This window comes from Budorcas taxicolor, chromosome 15 (assembly GCF_023091745.1).
Source record: "Budorcas taxicolor isolate Tak-1 chromosome 15, Takin1.1, whole genome shotgun sequence".
In the NCBI taxonomy this organism is placed as follows: Eukaryota; Metazoa; Chordata; class Mammalia; order Artiodactyla; family Bovidae; genus Budorcas; species Budorcas taxicolor.
In genome coordinates, this window is record NC_068924.1 from 341,829 (window position 1) to 356,181 (window position 14,353).

The following is a 14,353-nucleotide window of genomic DNA, read 5'->3' on the forward strand; positions in this document are numbered from 1 at the left end:
TCCAATTTAGTGTCTATACTCCAAACTGGGGCAGTACTATACCCCATTTTGACAGGAAGTTATCACAGTCATAGTTGCCTAGTTCCCTCAAATTAAAACTGAGCGGGACTCTGTGGGGCTCTGGAGTACAGATCTGTTCTGTGTTCTCCATTTCTTCTCTGTAGGATATAGATTTTGTTCAGCCTCCTTGACCTTCCCTGAATTCCAAAGCATGGATTCAAACAATTGCTAATAAGGGAAGGGAGGGGATACAAAAACAGAAACAATCAAAAGTTGGTACAGCCTCCAGACAGAGTCCTGGTTCCTAGTCAAAGAAATATGCATAACAATGTCTTTGAGCTCCCACCCAGGTGGAAGATGGTAACCTCAGACTGAACACAAGATTCCTGGAGCACAGCTCTGTTGCCTCACCACCAACCAATCAGAAAGGGTCACAAACCCTACAACCCTCATCCCAAATGGTGTCTTCTATTTCCAGGGACCAGAGATGACCATCCTGTTAGGACTCCTGTTTGGCCCTTGTCTATTTCATCTCTGAGAGGGGTCAACTTAATTGCAGTTACTACAAGGGTAGAAGCTGGTTTCAGATGTGGAAAACCCCAACTTAGATCAGGTAGAGAGAGACTTCTGCTCTGCTAGGCAGGCCTACGCCCATGAACAGCAGGAAGAAGTTACAGAAGAAAGAGACCTCCGCCCCAATTCCCAAGAAGTATCTTGAGTATGAAGTCTCTCAGGGGCCCTATGTGCTGCATTAGGGGAAGAACGTTGTTTTTATGTGAATCACTCGGGGGTAGTCAGGAGTCCCTGGCCAAGATAAGAGAAGGGCTGAGTGAGAGAAAAAAGAGAAAGAGAAATGTCTGTTTGAATCCTGGTTCACTCATACCCCTGGTTCACAAATCTCATATCTTCCTTTGTAGGGCCCCTGATTATCTTATTACTGTTAGTCACCCTCCAGCCATGCTTACTAAACAAATTGGTGGCCTTCATTAAAAGCCGCATCAACACGGTGCAGCTCATGGTGCACAGATCCCAATATACAGCCTTGCCAATGGTCCCCTTAACGGGAGACAATATAGAGCTGACCCCAGACCCATGATTGGGTCTGTCCTGGATCCTAGAGAAGGAGGGAATGAAGAATCTAAGCTACTCCATTTTGTTAACAGAAAAACTCCATTTTGTAAGGTTCCAGAAAAAGAGCCTTTGGAAATCCAAGAGCCTTTGGAAATCCCCTGACCTTACCCCACTGCTCACGAGCCAATCGGACCCCAGATCAAAATCTCCTGACTTAACACTCAGAAATTAGTGGTCTACCTAGACAATAGGAACCAATCAAGAACCAACACACAACCCTTCAAAAGAAAGTGACCAATCAGATGTTCCCCTACCTAGAAATCCTTTTTTTTCCATGTATACTCCCTATGTAAGCAATGTAATCCAAAATCTGGGGCTCCTCCCTATAGCCACTGTGTTGGTATTGGTGGGAACCCCAGCTCGAGCTTGGTAATAAAAACTCTCTTGCTTTTTCATCAGATATTGGCTCCCTGGTGGTCACTGGGAGATTTCGCGACTTGGGCATAACAATTAGACTGAAAAATCCAAATGAGTTTTTCTGATGCAATTTTCATAGTAAAGTATTTAGAAACAGTAATAATAGTTAGCATTTATCTAGCCTTTAATAAGTACTAGGGAGAATTCTAGGGATTTCAGTTCAGTTCAGTTCAGTTCAGTCGCTCAGTCGGGTCGGACTTTTGCGACCCCATAAATCGCAGCACTCCAGGCCTCCCTGTTCATCACCATCTCCCAGAGTTCACTCAGACTCATGTCCATCGAGTCCGTGATGCCATCCAGCCATCTCATCCTCAGTCGTCCCTTTCTCCTACTGCCCCCAATCCCTCCCAGCATCAGAGTCTTTTCCAATGAGTCAACTTTTCACATAAGGTGGCCAAAGTACTGGAGTTTCAGCTTCAGCATCATTCCCTCCAAAGAAATCCCAGGGTTGATCTCCTTCAAAATGGACTGGTTGGATCTCCTTGCAGTCCAAGGGACTCTGAAGAGTCTTCTCCAACACCACAGTTCAAAAGCATCAATTCTTTGGCACTCAGCATTCTTCACAGTCCAACTCTCACATCCATACATGACCACAGGAAAAACTATAGCCTTGACTAGATGGACCTTAGTTGGCAAAGTAATGTCCCTGCTTTATAAAACAAACAGCCCTAAGAGACAGGCACTATTGGTATCCTCTGTTTCCATCAGATGAAATTAATGTTGAAAGAGGGTTTATTAAGTTGCCAAGGTCAGCTGAATTGTAGGTAGTGAAGCCAGGATTCCAACACAGGCAGAGCAGCTCTTAAGCAAACATTACTCATCACTGTGCTATACTCTCACTCTCCACGGATATTTTGGATTTAAAATAGGAGCTCACTGGATGAGAAACGTGTAGTCATTGTTTGATCCCTATAATTATCAAATCCCTTTATTGCTTGCTAGCTAGCATTTTAAATAATAGTCATAAGCATGAAAAATTTTGCATAATTTTAAAAATTTTGAAGAAATAAAAAAGATGTCAGCAGAATAGCATAAGGTTGAGCTCCACAAAGAGTATCACAGATAGACTGGAAAGGTTTCTAAGATCATTTAGTTCAATTCCTTTATTTTCCAATGAGCAAACTGACACAGACTTGCCATTACACTTAGAAAAGGATTCAAACCCACGCCTTCTCATACTAAACTCAGATTTTTCCCTTCAGTATGCTGCTTACTGAAGTCCTATTTTTGAGCACTCTCAGTACTTAAGCAGTAAAAATCACTATTTAGCTCACCCCAAGAGTTTTGAAAAAAATATCATCTGCTAATCTCTTAGTGTAATAGTTGGCAACAGCTGTGAGTTAGACCAATTCAAAAATATATTCTGAAATATTGCTATGTACCATATGTGGGTTAAGAGCTGTGGGACAGGTTAAGATTAAATGAAAATGAATTACGAGATTGAGATTGACATATACATATTATTGATACCATGTATAAAATAGATAACTAATGTAAACTGACTGTATATCACAGGGAACTATACTCAATGCTCTGTGGTGACCTAAATGGGAAGGAAATTCATAAAAGATGAAATATATATATATATATATATATATATATATATACATATACCAAAGAAAAATTAAAGAGCCTCCTGATGAAAATGAAAGAAGAGTGAAAAATTTGGCTTAAAACTCAACATTCAGAAAACTAAGATCGTGACATCTGATCCCATCTCTTCATGGCAAATAGATGGGGAAACAATGAAAAAAGTGACAGAGTTTTTCTTTTTGGCAGGGGTTGGGAGGGATGAGCTCCAAAATCACTGCAACCATAACATTAAAAGGCGCTTACTCCTTGGAAGAAAAGTTATGACCAACCTAGATAGCATATTCAAAAGCAGAGACATTACTTTGACAACAAAGGTCCATCTAGTCAAAGCTATGGTTTTCCCAGTAGTCATGTATGGATATGAGAGTTGGACTATAAAGAAAGCTGAGCACTGAAGTACTGATGCTTTTGAACTGTGGTGTTGGAGAAGACTCTTGAGAGTCCTTTGGACTGCAAGGAGGTCCAACCAGTCCATCCCAAAGGAGATCAGTCCTGGGTGTTCATAGAAAGGACTGATGCTGAAGCTGAAACTCCAATATTTTGGCTCCCTGATGCAAAAGGTTGAATCATTTGAAAAGACCCTGATGCTGGGAAAGATTGAGGGCAGGAGGAGAAGGGGACAACAGAGGATGAGATGGTTGGATGGCATCACTGACTCAGTGCACATGGGTTTGGGTGGACTCCGGGGGTTGGTGATGGACATGGAGGCCTTGGCATGTTGCGATTCATTGGGTTGCAAAGAGTCAGACACAACTGAGTGACCAAACTGAACTGAACTGAACTGAATAATGAGTCATATTGAGCATCTTTTCATGTACTTATTAGCCATCAATATGTCTTCTGTGGAGAAAGGTTAGTTTATGTTTTTCTCCTACTTTTTGATTGGGCTGCTTGTTTTTCTGGTATTGAGTCATATGAGCTGCTTATATAGCTTGGCAGTTAATCCTTTGTCAGTTGTTTCATTTGCTATTATTTTCTCCCATTCTGAGGGTTGTCTTTCACCTTGCTTATAATTTCCTTTACTGTGCAAAAGCTTTTAAGTTTAATCAGGTCCCATTTGTTTACTTTTGATTCTATGTCTGTTACTCTAGGAGGCAGATCATAGAAGATCTTGCTTTGATTTATGTCATTGAGTGCTCTGCTCTATGTTTTCCTCTAAGAGTTTTATAGTTTTTGGTCTTACATTTAGGTCTTTAATCTGTTTTGAGTTTATCTTTGTGTATGGTGTTAAGAAGTGTTCTAACTTCATTCTTTTACATGTAGCTGTCCAGTTTTCCCAGCATCATTTATTGAAGAGGCTGTCTTTGCCCTATTGTATATTTTTGCCTCCTTTGTCAAGAATAAGTTACCTATAGGTGCATGGTTTATTTCTGGCCTTTATATCTTGTTCCATTGGCCTGTATGTTTGTTTTTGTGCCAGTACCATACTATCTTCATAACTGTAGCTTTGTAATATAATCTGAAGTCAGAAAGGTTGTTTGTTCCATCTCCATTCTTACTTCTCAGGACTCCTTTAGCTATTCTGGGTGTTTTGTGTTTTCATATGAACTGTGAAATCTTTTGTTCTAGTTCTGTGAAAAATGCCATTGGTAATTTGATAGGGATTGCATTGAATCTGTAGGTTGCATTTGATATTATAGTCATTTTCACAGTATTGATTCTTCCTACCCAGGAACATGGAATATCTCTCCATTCATTTAAGTCATCTTTGATTTCTTTCATCAGTATCTTATAATTTTCTGTGTATAGTTATTTTTTCTCCTTAGGTAAGTTTGTTCCTAGATACTTAATCCTTTTTGTTGCAGTGGTGAATGATATTAATTCCTTAATTTCTCTTTCTGATTTTTCATTGTCAGTATATAGAAATACAAAAGTTTTCTGTGTATTGATTTTCTATCCTATGACTTTCTAAATTCACCAATTAGCTCTAGTAATTTTCTGATACTATCTTTAGGGTTTTCTATGTACAATATTGAGATGGTAACAGGCAGAAAGGCCAGGAGTCTCCAAACAGAGGAAATAGGCTGCAAGTGTCAGACATACTTTTGTCTCTCTCTTAAGCTGCAGGAGGAAACAAACAAGTATTAGATTTGTTTCCCCCTTCTCTATACAAATTTAAAAAGAGGTTTCTCTTAAAATTCTGGGTTGCCATGACCACATCTGGCTCCACATAAACTTAACTTTTCTCAAACCTTGGGCTAACCAATGCTTTTTTATTATAGAATGTTTGTCATTCTATGCTAATGAATTAGGTATTTATCCTAGACACTGTCTTCAAGTCAGTTCACTCTAAGACTCAGGTATGGATGTGAGAGTTGGACCATAAAGAAAGCTGAACACTGAAGAATTGATGCTTTTGAACTGTGGAGTTGGAGAAGACTCTTGAGAGTCCCTTGGACTGCAAGGAGATCCAACCGGTCCACTCTAAAGGAAATCAGTCCTGAATATTCATTGGAAGGACTGATGCTGAAGCTGAAACTCCAATACTTTGGCCACTTGATATGAAGAGCTGACTTATTTGAAAAGACCTTGATGCTGGGAAAGTTTCAAGGTGGGAGGAGAAGGGGACGACACAGGAATAGATTGTTGGATGGCATCACCAACTTGATGGACATGAGTTTGAGCAAGCTCTGGGAGCTGGTGATGGACAGGGAAGCATAGCATACTGCATTCCATGGGGTCGTAAAGAGTCAGACACGACTGAGCAACTGAACTGAACTGATATGTGTACATACAAATGATTCACTTTGTTGTATGGCAGAAACTAATACAATATTGCAAAGCAACTACACTTCAGTTAAAAAAAAAAGATTAAATGAAGAAAATTACAGTTCCTTAAAAATCTGATAGTCAAGAGTCAGACCAAGTAATTGCTGTAGGAAACAATATGCTATATAATTCTCTATATTTGGTATAGCTCTTTGATAGAGCCAATGAGATTCATGAAAATCAAACAGCATTTGAAACGTGAAAGATTGAATATCTAATAGTGTGAACTATTATAATATTGAGGGAATTACTCCAAAAGTTATTTTTGGTGTTATATAAATCATATTGTAATGGTGTTCACTAAAAACACTACCAATTCAAAGAACTGGGTTGTGGTCTATTGTTAGTAGTCAGTTTTGTTGTTGCTCAGTTGCTAAGTTGTGTCTGTGTCTGTCTGACTCTTTCCAACTCCATGGGTTGCAGCACACCAAGCTGCCTTGTCCTTCACTATAGTTGATTGTTATTACCAAAGAGGAAACTTCTGGGAAACAGAGATCTTTCACCAGTTTGTCATTGATGGCTTTTGTGTCAAGAACTGATATAATTTCAATAAAGTTCTATTAAATGTATGATTGCTTGTTAGGCCTTTAATTACTCCTCTCTGTAGAAGATGCTCTAAGACATAAAGATATAATCTCTTATAATCCCAACAGAATCATCTGAAGAATAACAGAATTCCCAAATGAAGTCTTCACGGGCTCATTCAAAGAACTCAGTAGATATTTACTATATGTGTTTTATGTGCAAACCACCATAGAAGATATAATGATGAAGATGTGTTCCAAAATGTAACAGATATGTTTACAGTCCTGTTCACAATCTCAGTACAGGTCTGGTTCTCCTGAGTTCTTACTTCTGAAACATTCACTAAGTTGTGGCTGACTCTTTGAGAAAAAATGGACTGTAGCCCGCCAGGCTCCTCTGCTCATAGGATTTTTCAGGCAAGAATAATGGAGTGGGCGGTCATTTTCTTCTGCAGAGATATTCCCAACCCAGGGACTGAGCCTGTGTCTCCTGTGTCTAGTGTATTGATAAGTGGATTCTTTAATACTGAGCCTCCTACAGAAGACTAAATGAGATGCAGTAACAAAGTAACAGAATTTATTCTCCTGGGTTTCACTCAGGATCCTGAGGAGCAAATTACATTATTTGTCTTGTTTTTGTTCATTTATCTTGTGACAATGGTGGGAAACTTGCTCTGGACTACCCCTCTCTGGACTACCCATGTACTTCTTCATTGCTTATCTTTCACTCATGGATACAGTTTATTCCACTGCCATTTCACTCAAGTTGATTATAGACTTACTCAGTGGTAAAAAGACACTTTCCTTCCCAGTTTGCATGGGACAGCTCTTTGTAGAACACTTATTTGGAGGGTCTGAGATTTTCCTTCTGGAGATGATGGCTTATGATCGCTATGTGGCCATCTGTAAGCGACTGCACTACCTGACCATCATGAAGTGACAGGTTTGTATCCTGCTGCTGGAGGTGGCCTGGGTGAGAGGTCTTCTGCCCTCGATGGTTCAATTCCTCTTTGTGTACAGACTCCCCTTCTGTGGTCCCAGTGTCACTGACCACTTCATCTGTGACAGCATCCATTGTTGGATCTTGCCTGTACTGACACATTGCAGGTCTCAGGGTGGTTGCTAACGGTGGAGCAATCTGTACGGTTATCTTTATCCTCCTGCTAGTATCCTATGGGATCATCCTAAACTCCCTTAGAGCTCACAGTCAGGAAGGAAGGCACAAAGCCCTATCTACCTGCAGTTCCCCCATCACAGTGGTGGTTCTCTTTTTCATTCCCTGTATTTTTATGAGTGTGAGACTTGTTTCCAACTTTCCCATTGATAAATCCATAACTGTGATGTATACCATCATCACTCCAATGCTGAACCCTTTAATATACACTTTGAGAAATTCAGAGGTGAAAAGTGCTATGGCAAAACTCTGGTATAAAAAGGTTAACTGTAGGTAATTATAAGAATGTGTCACCCACACTGAATGTATTTGTTACTAATCCTAAAGCAATAAATGGGCAGTCGATTCTAACAATGGATGATTTAGTCAATTAAATGAACTCTATGAGGAGGTTATTTTCCATTTATACAAAAGCACCCAAAAAGTAGAATTAATCGACTAGAGAATCAACCTAATAGAGAAATTCTTCAAGATGAATAAAAGGCACCTGTGTTTGTGTCATTACCAGAAAAAAATAAAGTTTATCTTGTAAGTTAATTTTCTCAGTTTTTATTAAAATCAGACTTTAGAAGAAAGAATTATTTCTTTTCAGAAGCGAAAAACAAGCTAATCTTGAAAATATATATCTTTTAATCCAAATTAATGGGAGAAAGTCATTTTGGTTAATAGTTAGAACATAGTTCTGATGCAAAAAAAAAATTTTTTTAAATTTTAAAGTGTTAAGATTATTCTTTCATCATTGTAACTTTTTGTGGATGCATTATGCATTTGCACTTAAGACAATTTCTATTCCTCAAGTCAATGTCTACGTGTTTGCAGTTCAGGATATTACAATTCAGTTCAGTTCAGTTGCTCAGTCGTGTCTGACTCTTTGCGACCCCATGAATCACAGCACGCCAGGCCTCCCTGTCCATCACCAACTCCTGGCGTTCACTCAGACTCGCATCCATTGAGTCAGTGATGCCATCCAGCCATCTCATCCTCAGTCGTCCCCTTCTCCTCCTGCCTCCAATCCCTCCCAGCATCAGAGTCTTTTCCAATGAGTCAGCTCTTTGCATGAGGTGGCCAAAGTACTGGAGTTTCAGCTTTAGCATCATTCCTTCCAAAGAAATCCCAGGGTTGATCTCCTTCAGAATGGACTGGTTGGATCTCCTTGCAGTCCAAGGTACTCTGAAGAGTCTTCTCCAACACCACAGTTCAAAAGCATCAATTATTCAGTGCTCAGGTTTTTCACAGTCCAACTCTCACATCCATACATGACTACTGGAAAAACCATAGCCTTGACTAGACGGACCTTAGTTGGCAAAGTAATGTCTCTGCTTTTGAATATGCTATCTAGGTTGGTCATAACTTTTCTTCCAAGGAGTAAGCATCTTTTAATTTCATGGCTGCAGTCACCATCTGCAGTGATTTTGGAGCCCAATAAAATAAAGTTTGATACTGTTTCCACTGTTTCTCCATCTATTTCAAGATATTTAGACAGGAGAAAATGCTGTGTTTGGCTAAAAATATTCGTGTTTCTCCTTATTATTGTGTTATTTGATATAGGAAAGCAAGGTAACAACTGAGAAAAAAGGAAATTTTGAATCATTTATAGCTTCAATAGGGATGCTTGTGGTAATTCTTCTGTAAAAATGTGTGTATTAAATATTATAACTCCCACCCGTATGTCATTGTCCTGACAGGAACAGATATTAGTCTTCAAAAAAAACAACTGAAAGGTATTCACAAAGTTTTCAAGATAAAGAGACTTTTTAAAATGATGATATACCTACTTCTAGCAACAGTGAGAAGTCACTATATCCAAACTATGAAGGGGCCAAAGGATGGTAATAGCTATAAGTAAAGAATAAGGGTCATTGACAGGAGCCTTGGCTTGATTAGAGAGGTATGATCACTCCAAATCATGGCTCTTAAGGGAAAGTGCTAGGGGAATTAATACATTGGTGATTTTAATTTTCACTCTCTGATCTCCTATTTGCTCCCACGAGTGGGACCTAGAAGAAGAAGTGAAGTGAAGTTGCTCAATAGTGTCCAACGCTTTACAACCCCGTGGACTGTAGCTTACCAGGCCCCTCCATCCACAGAATTCTCCAGGCAAAAATACGGAGTGCATTGCCAAAATGGCAAGTCTGATTGATTGATGTACTTTATAGGCATCAAATTCCTAGGGCCCAGAATAACTTGCAAAGATTAGAATTGCACCTGTAGAAGCAAATGTAGAATGCATCCTTAATGGTCAATTTTTGCTCTTATCTTTCACATTTTGACTATTAGACAAGAAGTAAAACCCTGCGCCAAACATGGGAAATGTACAAGCTCCTTTTACTTCCTTGCCATCAAATAATTTCAACTCAGACATACTCACACCTCATATCTACATTGAAATACAAGCCATCAACATTATTCATATGCAGTGAAGGTGAAGTCGCTCAGTTGTGCCTGATTCTTTGTGGCCCCATGGTAGTAGCCTGCCCCAAGCTCCTCCATCCATGAGATTTTCCAGGCAAGAGTATTGGAATGGGTTACCATTTCCTTCTGCAGAGGATTTTCCTGACGCAGGGATCGAACCCAGGTCTCTCGCACTGTAGGCAGATGCTTTACCATCTGAGCCACCAGGGAAATCTCTAATCCTTTTGCAATAGAAATCAAATTTTTCTAGCATGACTCCATTGCCAGCAATGGGATTTATCAAAACTACAAATGCCAGCACATGGAATATTTCAATACTGTACTCAATTGTTCATATTTTACCTGTGAAACAAACCAAATGTAAATGCTTAATATATAATACAAATCCACAGATTCTTCATAGAAGAAAACAATGGAAGAATGATTTTCTACATGTCACCTGTTCATTAGTTCTTCAGTAATATGTCTTGAGCTATTTCAAATATAATGTATACACCACTACCTATGTTTTTCAACATTTTCTATCCAGATCCTAAATGGTATAAACAAGGATGCATACAGTCAGGTTGTTTTTATAAACTTTTGATTTTTCTTCTGTTTTGCATCTTACAATAATGAATACAAGGAGACAAAGACAAACGCAGTAGCAAGAGAAAAAAAGAAAAGTGGAAAGGGCTAAAGAAACAAATGGAACAGAACATCTTTCTGAGTGATAGGGAAACATAAGTTCAGTGAATTTCAGAATTATGGGCCCATTGCTTTGCTGTGATGCAATGTGAGATTGCATTTCTGTTTTATATACCACAGAGTGTATGTGTCCATCTCAATCTTCCAATTTACCCCTCCCCAACTATACCCCTCCTTATAACCATCAGTTTATTTTCTACATCTGTAACTCAAATTCTGTTTTGTAGATAAGTTAATTTGTAGTCTTGTTTTATATTCTACATATAAGTGATATATGATTGATATATGATATTTTTCTTTCTCTATTTGACTTACTTCACTCAGTATGACAATCACTAGGTCCATAAATGCTGCAGCAAATGACATTTTGTTCATTTTATGGCTTAGTAATATTTCATTATGTATATATATCATATCTTCTTTGTGAATTCCTTTATTGATGGACAGTTAGGTTGCTTTCATGTTCTGGCTATTGGGAATACTGCTGCAATGAACATTGTGTGCATATATTGATTCATATGATTTTCTTCAGATATATGCCCAGGAGTGGAATTGCAGGGTCATATGGTAGCTCAATTTTTTTATTTTATAAGGAATCTCCATACTGTTCTTCATAGAGGCTGTAACCAATTTACATTCCCACCAAGAATGTAAGAGGGTTCTCTTTTCTCCACATCTTCTCCAGCACTTAATGTGTGTGTGTGTGTGTGTGTGTGTGTGTGTGTGGTTTTTGTTTTTTATGATAGCCATTTTGACTGGTGTGAGGTGATATCTCATATTTTTTTTTTAATCTCATAGTTTCGATTTGCATTTCTCTAATAATTGACAGGGCTTCCCTGTTGGCTTAGAGGTTAAAGCGTCTGACCACAATGCGGGAGACCTGGGTTAAATCCTTGGGTCAGGAAGATCCCCTGGAGAAGGAAATGGCAACCCACTCCAATATTCTGGCCTGAAGAATCCCATGGACAGAGGAGCCTGGTGGGCTACAGTCCACGGGGTCGCCATCTAATGTACAATAGCCAAGACATGGAAGCAACCTAAATGTCCATTGACAGAGAAATGGATAAAGATGATATGGTACATATATACAAAGGAATATTACTCAGTCATTAAAAAGAATGAAATAATGCCATTTGCAGCAACCTGGATGGCCTATGAGATTGTCATACTGAGTGAAGTAAGTTATACAGAGGAGGAGAATTATCATATATCATCCCTTGTAAGTCGAATCTACAAAGAAATGGTACAAATGAACTTGCAAAACAGAAAAAGACTCCCAGACTTACAGAACAAACTTATGGATGTCAGGGGAAAGGATAGGGGGAAGGAATAGTTAGGGAGCTTGGGATGGACATGTACACACTGCCATAATTTAAATGGATAATAGACACAGACCTACTGTATAGCACATGGAACTCTGTTCAATGCTACGCCACAGCCTGGATGGGAGGGGAGTTTGGGGAAGAATGGACTCATGTATATGTATGACTAAATCCCTTCGCTGAAACTATTACCACATTGTAAATTGGCTATAGCCAAATACAAAATAAAAAGTTTAAAAAAATTAGTGTGATCGACTCTTTTACACAATTACGGCTATGCTGTATCGTGGGATTGCTACTTTCCTCTTCTTTTCAATCCTCTCTGCAAGTTCTCTCACTCTCCTCTCAAGTTTGGACCATAAACTCCAGATTGTTCTGCTGGAATTTGATGCTTATTTATTTATTTAGAATCAATTTGGAACTTTCTTATTCTCAGCGTCTCAGTTACAATAAAGTGTTAGTTATATGTGAACTTATGTGCTTATTCCATTGTACTGTTTGTTTTAAAAGACCATGTGTAGAGAGATTCAGATTTAAGGACTTGCCATAGCTATATTAAAGATTCCTGGGTTTGGTTTCTATACTTTATTATAGTAATTTATAATAGTGTCTTTCAAATTGTAAGTCCTAGTTACTTATTTCTGCATTTCTTTTTAAGAAAGATTATTTTCTTCCGGACAAAGTTTGATTTGAAATTTTGCATGAGAATGTTATCTAAGTTAAACGGTACTTTAAGTCAATTGATTAGTGACAATCTTATTAAATATGTCTATCATACACAGACTTTCACTTTATTCCAGTGCCATCTTAGACTTGAGAGTTTCAAATATACACTGATTAGCTGAAAATAAAGGACTCTTGTTTAAGCAACCTTACTGCTTTGCTATTAATAAGAGATGTGCATGCATGCTAAGTTATTTCAGTCATGTCCAGCTCTTTGTGATCCTATGGACTCTAGCCTGCCAAGCTCCCCTGTACATGAGATTCCCCAGTCAAAAATCCTGGAGTGATTTGCCACGTCCTCCTCCAGAAGATATTCCCAACCCAAGGATGAAATCATCTCCTACATGTCTTGAATTGGCAGGTGGGTTCTTTACCACTAGCGCCACCTAGGAAGCCCAAAGTGAAAGTAAGAAAGTGAAGTCGCTCAGTCATGCCTGACTCTTTGTGGCCCCATGGATAGTAGCCTGCCCCAAGCTCCTCCATCCATGGGATTTTCAAGGCAAGAGTACTGGAGTGGGTTGCCATTTCCTTCTCCAGGGAATCTTCCCAACCCAGGGATCAAACCCAGGTTTCTCACACTGTAGACAGACGTTTTACCATCTGAGCCACCAGGGAAGTCCAAGTAAGAGGCTTATTCTTTGCTATTAGAAGACTCTCTTTTCATTTAACTCCCCTAAAATGATTAGCCAGGAGAAGCCTCTGAAAATATACCATGCACTGAAAAAAAAATCTCAGTCCTCTAGAGCATGATTCCTCAGTGAACTTAATCTTCAACAAACCTTGGGGACAAACTTTTTTTTTAACAACTAAATGAAGTGACTTATTGTTCATTGTTGATTAAGTGCCCATTCATATCTTCCCTTACCTGGAAGATTTCCCCTTGGGTATTAATGTCACTGTCAAGATGTAAAATAAAATCTATTAGTTCCCTAACTATGAAACATATTAGAATGGTCAAATAAATGTTTTAAAATATACAAAATAAAGTCAATTTCTGTAATAATACAGTGTTTTACAGTTTTGACTAAAACGTTGAAATTATTCAATTAATTTGTTCATGAAGTTTTAAATTTGTTCTTGATATATTTTCAATAACAGCTTTCAAATTAAGTGACATCAACTGTATAATTTTGAAGCCAGTTCTGAGTAATTCTACAATCTAGAGTGTAAAAAGCTTATAAAAGTTGAACAAGATGTTCATGCTTTGTACAGGCAGAGAGATGTATCCAAATAACAAAGCACTTCCAGTTGCAGGCACTAAGTGTGTCCAGATTTTTTTCTCTGCACTCACTCCTGCCTTATCTTCATCAAACTAAACACTCATTTTCAAGAACCAAAGATAAAATTGGAGAATCCTGAATTTGGAACAAGAGACAAAAGAAGAAATAGAAAACCCAGGTAACACATTCATAAAAATCTTCCTTGCTATGAAAAGAGGGCAAAATAGAGTTATTTGAAATTAATCATGTATATTTCTTAAGGAGCTGATTTATTTATCGTTTGACTTTTTAAGTATTTTATGCCAAAAGTTCCATGAATAATATAGTATGTACATTTACTCCATTTTACAAAATACTATTGGAATAAGTCCAATGACGATA

General features: G+C 38.4%; 1 pseudogene; it reads left to right on the forward strand.

The window, feature by feature from the left end:
- The first annotated feature begins 6,983 nt into the window (after window positions 1-6,983).
- Window positions 6,984-7,982, forward strand: LOC128060581 (putative olfactory receptor 4A4; annotated as a pseudogene).
- Window positions 7,983-14,353: the final 6,371 nt, after the last annotated feature.